Consider the following 7,754-nt stretch of genomic DNA (forward strand, 5'->3'; position numbering starts at 1 on the left):
CATGGCATGGGCCAGGATCCCAGGAGGATTCCAGTCTAGGCGAAGGGTGAACAGGGAGCCCTAGAGGCGTCCTGATGGGGATATCCTGTCGGCCCTTATTCCATCAGCACATGGTCTTCCTCTGACCTTGTCCTTTCCACATGCAAACTTTTATCTTTTTACATTTTTTCCTCATTTAGTGTTGATGCAAATCCAGAGACTGATTAGAAAACGGTAACTTCCAATATTTGATCAAAAGAAACCTCAATGGGAGAAGCAGAAAACATTCCTTCTTCCTGGAAAGCTGTAGAAAGACAGCTGCTGTCCTGGGGACGGACATGGTCCTGGCAAGTGGTATTTGAAAGACACCCACATTTCAGTGGTTGTTGCTCTGCCTGGGAAAGTCGCTCCAACCTCTACATCCAGGGAGATCTGAGGGGCTGTCTCTGCTCCTGGCCCAGGTGAACCACACTGAAATGCACCTGTCCTCTGAGGAAGGGGGACTTGAGAGTGTCATTCAGTAGCCAGGGAGGGGACTGGCCGTCCTCCCTTCTCCCACATACCATAAGCTCTGACCATACATGAGTTCTTAATTCAAGGCAGAATGTGAGATTCTGTGTCTCATTTACATGAGCATGAGAAGTGAAAGAACCACACCACAACACCCAGGCTGTGACAGAAACAAAACTTACTGCAACATTCAAATCTGATATTTACTCTTAAACATATACTAATGCTCTTCCTCAATGGATAAACAGTCCCTGGGGTGGAGATGTCAGGGATTTGGAGGGGGGTCGTGCCCTCCATCTGGGGCTTTAGTGGAAACCAGGGAAAGTCTTCAGATGTCCTCCTTTACTTGGGATGGGGGGGGAAGAGCTGACCTGGTGCACCCCGAGGGTCCCAGTGGCCCTGCTGCTCAGGAGGAGCTGAACTTGTGGTCTCCAGAGGGTTATGGCTCATCGCCAAGGGCACGGTGGCTGAAAAGAAGAAACAGAATATTTTGGGGTGCCTCTCTGAGATTCACGGCACACCTCCCTGCCCCCCTTCACTCTTATCCAAACCCTGTGCCGAGTGCTCAGTCCATCAACAGCACCCTGTTTGTCCCTGATGCAGGAGGCATCATTTAGCATCACCCATTTCAGAGGAGGCAACCGAGTCCCAGAGAGAAGAGGGGAGCGGCCTGTCCCAGGCCTGGTCAGCACTGGAGCTGGGATCTAGGCCCATGCTTAGCCCGAAGCTGTACTGAGCCCCTGGATTCAGTCGCTGCTGCTCCTGACACTCACTCGGCCCTAAACTGGAGGATGTCCGGTTCCTCTTTCTCCTGAAGAGCCGCATTTTGCTCGCCTTCTGGTGTGCGGGCTCCAGCCGGCAGGAGACCCAGTAGCTACAGGACAGAGTGGACCTGTGAGCTACCAGGAGCCACACCTCAGGTGCCCCTCCCCGAGTCTGCCAGCAGCTGAGTCCTGGTGCCCCATGAGTCACCACGCTACGAGTTCTGAGGCTGATCAGCGATCCAGGCCACAGGCTCTGGAGCTGGTCATCAGAGAGAGTCTGCCCTGCCCTCACCCAACTCCTGTCCCCCTCACCTCTCATGGACACTGATGGGCTCCATGGCCTGGAACCAGGCCCCAAATCGCTCATCGGGCTCCAGGTCATATGAACTTGCAGCCTGCTGGAGCAGCTGGATCCTATGGATGACTTTGAATTTCTGGGAGGAAGGACACGATGCAGACAGGGCTTGGGTGGGGAACGCTGCCAGGAACTTGTGCGGAGTGAGGATCTGGTCTGGGGTCTGTGCTCACTCGGGAACCCTCCTTCCTTCCCACTCCATTCAGGACTTGCCTGTCCTCACAGTTGGCTTGAATTAGTTCCTCATCCAGGAAGGTGTCCTTGATGCCAGCCCCTCCCGCACCCGCCAACGTGATGGGATGCCCAGCTTTGTGGATCTGACTCTCCCAATAAATGTAAGACCCAAGGGATGAGGCCAGAGAAAGTCTTGCCAGGGGAGGTCTCTGATTTCCACATCCCCACCCTCCCCATAACTGCTCACGTCACACCATTTCTGGAAGTTGACCCAATTTCCCTGGAAGGGAGACAGCCAATGTCCATCAGAAACAGCCCCCTAAGCCCATAACCAACCCCCATCCCACCCCTTCTCAGGCTGCAGGAATGTCAGGGCCCAGCAGAGGGCAGACCTTCCACAAAGAGAACTTGACACTGGGCCAGGCTCTGGGCTCCAGGGCAGGAGGGACAGGGGAGCTGAGGCCAGAGACCTTATGTAGCACACCCTCTCTGATGACAGACGGGGAGACTGAGGCCTCAGGGAGGAAGGGACAGCTGGAACACAGAAGTGCTTCCTCACTTGCAGGGGCTGATGGCACTCCCCCAGGGGCAGGACCCGAGGGGGAGGCTGAATCCATCTCAGACACAGCCTCCTGCAGCTCTGCAGGCAGGCAGCTATGAGCTTCACCAGCCCAGGTAGACTGGTGGGGGGCTTATGCGGAGCATCTATTCACGCATTGCTAAGATGGGCCTGACTCCCCAGCTCCCAGGGGTGGCTATGGGGCTCTCATGAGAGGAGGTTTGCCAGATACTGAGAGCTCAGGTCCCAGTGCAAGGCTCTCGCCTCCCAAACCTCAGGATCCTGCTCCCTGGCCCCACCTCCAGGCTCACTCACTTCCAGATCATCCTCCATCCCAATGTCCAGCAGCTTCAGGTGATTGAGGAACGTGCCCAGGAAGGGGACGACACCCTGTGAAATCAGGGTGGGAGTGGTGAGATGAGTCCCACCTCTCAGGTGCCCCCATGGACCCTCCCCCAAATCCCTTCACCCCAGCCTCCTGCCCACCACAGACTCCCACAGAGAACAGCCTAGGACCCTCAGCGGCCTCCCCCCAGTTGCCCCCTCCAGGACCACCCAACTTCCCCAGTCACCTCCCAGGGGCGGCTTTTGGCAAATCCCAGGGTATGTGGTACCTGCCCCTCCCCTCCCTAACCCATCCTGGGCCCAGCCCTTCCAGGCCTCCTCCTGGTCACTTCCAGGGCAGGCATTTCAGGCTCTTGGGCTCCTGGAGCTGGGCTGGAGGAGGAGGGACCCCTCTCTTAGGGAGGCCTCCAGCCGTGAGGAGAGTGACCCCTCCTCTGACACCTGGACCCTCCCCCTCAGGCCACCTCACCTGCTGCTGCTGCCTCTCCTGGGCTCCCTGCGGATCCATCTCATGGGTGGCCCTCACAGATGACACCTCCTGCAGGGTCAAGGACAGGCTCAGGGAGGCCATGTTCCCTTCCCCGTGTCTCCCAGGGCCCTGATCTTGGACCCTGGCCATCTGGTGTCTATGGCTGCTCCCATCCCAGGGTGCCCTGATGCTAGATCACTCCCAGCTCCAACACTCCCTCCTCTGTGCCCTTAGGCCTGCCCAGGCCCCTAAGCCTCTCTCCTCATCAGGAAAGTGTGACAAGGACTCCCCATGCCTCCCAGGGTCCCCTGAGGACTCAGTGTCATCTGACTGTCACCAGTGCTGTCCCCTCCCCCATGGAGGAGGAGGAGCACAAAGCTGCTGCACATTCCTCTCCCCCTTGTACCTCATCACCCCTGTGAGGCCTGCACCACAGATCATCTCCCTCCATTTCCCAGATGAGGAGACCGAGGCCCACAGAGGGGCAGTGAATTGCTAAGGGGCCCACAGAGGAGACCGCTGCCCCTCGCAGCCAGAGGCCCTGGCCCCCGGCCTTCACTCCTCCTCCAGACACACCTCTGACCAATGTCCTGTCCTCTGGACTCTCGGGGTGTGTTGAGGCCCTCAGTCAACCTGAGCCATGGATGGAGAGGCACAAGGTTTCTCGGTGTCCCATGCAAGTGGCTTCTGTGTTTTCCAGCCCCCAGGGATTTTCTGACACCAGGCTGGACCTGAGGCCATGCCAAAGGCCTCAGCTCCCTAGAATCCCCTCAGGATGGTCCCTGCACAGAACTCCTCCTTCATTCACTCAGGAAGGGGACCCCATTGTGCCACATCTGAGTGACAGTGTAGGGGGTGACCACGGCACTGTGTAATGGTGACATTTGCATCCTTTTTCACTTGGAAACTTCTAATGTCCCTTCTCCTTTCTCAGCTCTCATGTTTGAAGTCTGTGGTCTGAGCCTTTGCACAATCCTTAGGCCCCTCCTGCCAGGGCCTCGATGGAGGCCATTAAGAATCTGTCAGGAAGGTCCATTAAGAATCTGTAGGTTCCCTGATAATTCTCATTGCCATCTGGGGCGTATCCTTGACGACAACGCCCTGGGGGAGACTCACTGGTTTGTCAGCAGTGACCACTATCGGGCTAGAGTGCACAGTCCCAGAGAGCACACAGTTCTGTCCCAGATCCACCATTTGGCCCAAGGCTGTGCAGCCCCTATGTTCACAAGGCCTGTGTGACCTCACAGTGCCCATCCCTGGGACAGGCAGAGTGCCCTCCCCTGTGAGGTGCAGTGAAGACAGAAGGAGCAGCAGGGGCCTGGCTTCCTGAGGACAGACTGGGCTGCTTTAGGAAGAAAGGAACCCCCACTCATTCCATCCACCCGCCAGCCTGGAGGATGATGAGGGCCAGCTGATGGGTTCCCATGGAAGCCAGACACCTGCTCATTCTGCCAGCTCCTCACCTCTTGGAACAGTCCAGGCGACACCACTGTATCCCGTGACCAAGGCCTCCTGCCCCAAACAGTCCCCACCTGCCCCTGCAGCTCACACCCCCGCTTCCTGTCCAGCTGGACAAGACAGACCATTATTTCTCGGGGAACCTTAAGTGAAAAACTTACCAAAGCACATCCTGCCTGGTCCCTCCCCACCTCACCTCCCGTCCTTCCAGATTTCCAGCCTCCACTCACCTCCTTGAGAAGCTTCCTGCTCTCCCGGTGGCATGTTTGGAAGATCTTCTCAACTATTTTACAGTTCTTCCTGAGGAGGGAAAAAACGAAAGAAACACTGTGGAGTGGTTTTAGGGTAAATCCCTTTTATTTGAAAACCCAGAAGATCCAGAAAGCCTGGATGAGCATTTTCACTGTGTCCTCTGAGCCCTGAGGTGTCTGGGACTGGGGAGGGGCTCTCCTATTGTCACCTGGGGCCTCCATTCTCTTATTTTCTCAGCAGATGTGTTTTAAACAGTCGTAATTTCACGTGGACAGAGAGTTCTGTTGCTGCAAACACTTGAAAATCTTCAATTTGGTTCAAGCCATGATCTGTCACTTAGGGAAACTGATTCCTGAAGCAGAACCACTGGCCTAAGTTTTCAGAAAGACTTGAAGCCTGCCAACCAGGTCAGACCCTAACCCCAGGGTTTGCTGTCTCCCAGGAGGTCCCAACTGACTGAAGGGCAATGCCAGCCCTGTGGGGGGTGTCTGGTCCACCCAGGTGGTGCTCGCATGGAGAGAGGCCTACCCACCTGGACACCTGTCTCCACGACTCTTTTAAACGTTGAATGGAGGGGCCCTCCAGAGCCCAGAAGATTGCATGGAGAGAGGAAAGGTTCCTCAGTCCGTGGCATTCCTGGGGAAGGGAAGAGAATGAGCTGTGAGGGGGAGCTGGAGCCCTGCTTCTTCTGGCTTCTGTCCCCTCATTGACGTCTCCTGTCCTGGATGAGACAGCGGCTCAGGGAACCCGGAAAAGGCACAGCTGGAACCAGATGAGGAATACTTCCAGGGAGGATGATTTTAGCTCAAGCCAAGAAAGGAGCCCAGGAAGGGGTGAGCTTCCCACCACTGGGACCAGGAGTCAGGTCATCGAGGCCTGGCAGGAGGGGCCTAAGGTTTGTGCAAAGGCTCAGACCACAGACTTCAAACATGAGAGCTGAGAAAGGAGAAGGGGCAGTTCCCCCGACTCCAGAGAGGGGCTCCCAGGGCTCCCACATCTTACCTTGGCCACCTGGATCCAGAGCTCCACCACCCTGGCCCTGTCCTGGGCCGTCATGCTCGGGTCCCCAATGCAGGTGGTGATGATACATTCGACCACTCTGTTAAAGTGGGTCATGGTGGCATGGATGGTCGGTGCCAGGTGCTCAATGCCCCTGTTGTCACCCTGGGACCAGATGGAGTCCAGGAATTCGTGGGGCCTCACTGTCTTGAACAGCTCCTGGGGAAGACAGGGAGTGTCACCCAGCCCTGCCACAGCCCAGCTCAGTGTCCACAGCCCCCAGTCCCAGGCTGGGTCAGTGGTGAGAGCTGGAGCTCAGGAAGCTGAGAATGTGGCCTGAGGCTTGTGGGAGTCCCTGGGTGTTGCCTGTGTTCCCTGAGGGCACCCAGCACAGGATGACCCAGGAACCGATACTGTGGCGCGGGATAGTGACATTTGCTCCCAGCCCAGTCTCACTTCCTCCAAACACCAGAACTCGGCTCCTGCATGACCATCTCTAGGGGCATCTTCCACCCATTCTGACCATCCTAGGGTCTGACTCCTCTTTCAGATGCACATTCCCCCAAGGCAGCAACAACAAGGGGCTTTGTTTGTCTGCCTTGTAGTCATGTACACATTAAGTGCCTAATTAGTGTTGAGGCTGTTGAGGCCTCCTGGGCAAATGAGTGAAGTACCCAAGGACAAGACAGCACTTCAGTGTGCTCCCCTCCCCCACCAAAGCGCAGACTCTGCCCAACTTCCTCTCTGCTCCACCTCATCCATCTGCACAGCCACTCTGCATGGCAGCTGCTCTCAGTGTCAATCTCTCCTGTCCACATGAGGACAGCAAAGGCTCGAGAGTTAAGAGGGCTGCTCAGGTCACATGAGGGTATGTGGGGAAGCAAGAGGTTGGACCGAGATCATGGGATTCTGGATCAGGAAATGGCAGGTCTGGGGCAGCTGATGGCACAGGGAAGGCCTGCCCCACCTGCCCTGAGAGCCCCGCTGCTCACCACATCCATCAGTGTCAACTGCTCTGCCACCAGCCAGGGAGGGAACTCCAAGAAGTCAGGCTTCTCCTCCCTCAGCAGCTTCTTGGTGGTCACGTCCCAGGGGCAGGCGGGCTCTGGGACTGGATCTGGCTCTGCTGTTATCTCTCCAGGTGGAGGGAGGATTCTCCCTGGAGCCAATGGTGGAGCTGGCTCCAGCTCAGGAGCTGGCACTGGGGCTGGAGCTGATGGTGTTGGTGGCTCTGGCCCTGGAGGGACTAATGGAGGTGACACTGGCTCCAGCTCTAGCACAGGTGGTGGAACTAGAGCTGGAGCTGGATCTAGCCGTGGAGCTGGCCCTTGCTCTGGCGCTGGAGCTGGAGGGAGCTCTGGAGATGGTACTGCAGGAGGAGAAAGAAACAGTGTCACTCAAGTAGCTGACTTCCCCTGTGCCTGTCAAAGCCAGGAAAGACCCCACTGCCTTGAAGTGAACCAAGCCTCTGAACATTCTACAAATTGTCATCCGAGACTGCAGTCGCCTCACCTTCCAGCTCTGCCTCAATGGGCCGTGGATGCTCCAGCTGGACCTGGAGAAGGTAGGCGTGGCCCTGCAGCCCCGAGTAAGGCAAGCTGAGATGCAGAGAGGCCAGCTTCATGCTGAAGCAGAGATAGTGCAGGAGCTCGCAGAAATCCTGCCCTGGGTTCGGGCAGGTTCCCACCAGAGAAGAGATGGCACTGGGGGAGGCAATTGGGCAACAGAGTCAGAGGCCTGGCCTTTCCCTCCACGCTTCTCACCCAAGGCACCCTGGCTTGTGACTGGACCCTATGCCTGCCCCTCTCCATCCAGGTGAGAGCCACATGGCAGCCCTGACCCCTGTGAGGCTGTCCTGGCAGTGGCAGGCCTGCTTATCCAGCAGGTTGA

At 57.0% G+C, this 7,754-nt stretch overlaps 1 long non-coding RNA gene across 1 annotated transcript; it reads right to left on the reverse strand.

Moving 5' to 3' along the window:
• Window positions 1–869: 869 nt before the first annotated feature.
• LOC131401847 (uncharacterized) lies at window positions 870–1,632 on the reverse strand. The gene is made up of 3 exons (XR_009218053.1): window positions 1,566–1,632; window positions 1,263–1,363; window positions 870–956 (listed from the first exon to the last, which is right to left on the reverse strand). It is a non-coding gene; the product is annotated as an uncharacterized LOC131401847 (long non-coding RNA).
• Window positions 1,633–7,754: the final 6,122 nt, after the last annotated feature.

Source organism: Diceros bicornis, assembly GCF_020826845.1.
Source record: "Diceros bicornis minor isolate mBicDic1 chromosome 21 unlocalized genomic scaffold, mDicBic1.mat.cur SUPER_21_unloc_1, whole genome shotgun sequence".
NCBI lineage: Eukaryota > Metazoa > Chordata > Mammalia > Perissodactyla > Rhinocerotidae > Diceros > Diceros bicornis.